The following is a 2,264-nucleotide window of genomic DNA, read 5'->3' as shown; positions in this document are numbered from 1 at the left end:
AAAGTGTTCCTATTTCTCCACATCCTCTTCAGCACCTGTTGTTTCCTGACTTTTTTTTTTATTGTACTTTAAGTTTTAGGGTACATGTGCACAATGTGCAGGTTAGTTACATATGTATACATGTGCCATGCTGGTGTGCTGCACCCACTAACTCACCATCTAGCATTAGGTATATCTCCCAATGCTATCCCTCCCCCTTCCCCCCACCCCACAACAGACCCCAGAGTGTGATGTTCCCCTTCCTGTGTCCATGTGTTCTCATTGTTCAATTCCCACCTATGAGTGAGAATATGTGGTGTTTGGTTTTTTGTTCTTGCGATAGTTTACTGAGAATGGTGATTTCCAATTTCATCCATGTCCCTACAAAGGACATGAACTCATCATTATTTATGGCTGCATAGTATTCCATGGTGTATATGTGCCACATTTTCTTAATCCAGTCTATCATTGTTGGACATTTGGGTTGGTTCCAAGTCTTTGCTATTGTGAATAATGCCGCAATAAACATACGTGTGCATGTGTCTTTATAGCAGCATGATTTATAGTCCTTTCGGTATATACCCAGTAATGGCATGGCTGGGTCAAATGGTATTTCTAGTTCTAGATTCCTGAGGAATCGCCACACCGACTTCCACAATGGTCGAACTAGTTTACAGTCCCACCAACAGTGTAAAAGTGTTCCTATTTCTCCACATCCTCTCCAGCACCTGTTGTTTCCTGACTTTTTAATGATTGCCTTTCTAACTGGTGTGAGATGGTATCTCATTGTGGTTTTGATTTGCATTTCTCTGATGGCCAGTGATGATGAGCATTTTTTCATGTGTTTTTTGGCTGCATAAATGTCTGCTTTTGAGAAGTGTCTGTTCATGTCCTTTGCCCACTTTTTGATGGGGTTGTTTGTTTTTTTCTTGTAAATTTGTTGGAGTTCATTGTAGATTCTGGATATTAGCCCTTTGTCGGATGAGTAGGTTGCAAAAATTTTCTCCCATTTTGTAGGTTGCCTGTTCACTCTGATGGTAGTTTCTTTTGCTGTGCAGAAGCTCTTTAGTTTAATTAGATCCCATTTGTCAATTTTGGCTTTTGTTGCCATTGCTTTTGGTGTTTTAGACATGAAGTCCTTGCCCATGCCTATGTCCTGAATGGTATTGCCTAGGTTTTCTTCTAGGGTTTTTATGGTTTTAGGTCTAACATTTAAGTCTTTAATCCATCTTGAATTAATTTTTGTATAAGGTATAAGGAAGGGATCCAGTTTCAGCTTTCTACATATGGCTAGCCAGTTTTCCCAGCACCATTTATTAAATAGGGAATCCTTTCCCCATTTCTTGTTTTTCTCAGGTTTGTCAAAGATCAGATAGTTGTAGATATGCGGTGTTATTTTTGAGGGCTCTGTTCTGTTCCATTGATCTATATCTCTGTTTTGGTACCAGTACCATGCTGTTTTGGTTACTGTAGCCTTGTAGTATAGTTTGAAGTCAGGTAGTGTGATGCCTCCAACTTTGTTCTTTTGGCTTAAGATTGACTTGGCGATGTGGGCTCTTTTTTGGTTCCATATGAACTTTAAAGTAGTTTTTTCCAATTCTGTGAAGAAAGTCTTTGATAGCTTTATGGGGATGGCATTGAATCTGTAAATTACCTTGGGCAGTATGGCCATTTTCATGATATTGATTCTTCCTACCCATGAGCATGGAATGTTCTTCCATTTGTTTGTATCCTCTTTTATTTCCTTGAGCAGTGGTTTGTAGTTCTCCCTGAAGAGGTCCTTCACATCCCTTGTAAATTGGATTCCTAGGTATTTTATTCTGTTTGAAGCAATTGTGAATGGGAGTTCACTCATGATTTGGCTCTCTGTTTGTCTGTTAATGGTGTATAAGAATGCTTGTGATTTTTGTACATTGATTTTGTATCCTGAGACTTTGCTGAAGTTGCTTATCAGCTTAAGGAGATTTTGGGCTGAGACAATGGGGTTTTCTAGATATACAATGATGTCATCTGCAAACAGGGACAATTTGACTTCCTCTTTTCCTAATTGAATACCCTTTATTTCCTTCTCCTGCCTAATTGCCCTGGCCAGAACTTCCAACACTATGTTGAATAGGAGTGGTGAGAGAGGGCATCCTGTCTTGTGCCAGTTTCCAAAGGGAATGCTTCCAGTTTTTGCCCATTCAGTATGATATTGGCTGTGGGTTTGTGATAGATAGCTCTTATTATTTTGAGATATGTCCCATCAATACCTAATTTATTGAGAGTTTTTAGCATGAAGGGTT

Source organism: Pan troglodytes, chromosome X (genome assembly GCF_028858775.2).
Source record: "Pan troglodytes isolate AG18354 chromosome X, NHGRI_mPanTro3-v2.0_pri, whole genome shotgun sequence".
Lineage (NCBI taxonomy): Eukaryota > Metazoa > Chordata > Mammalia > Primates > Hominidae > Pan > Pan troglodytes.
This window is presented reverse-complemented; position numbering follows the sequence as displayed.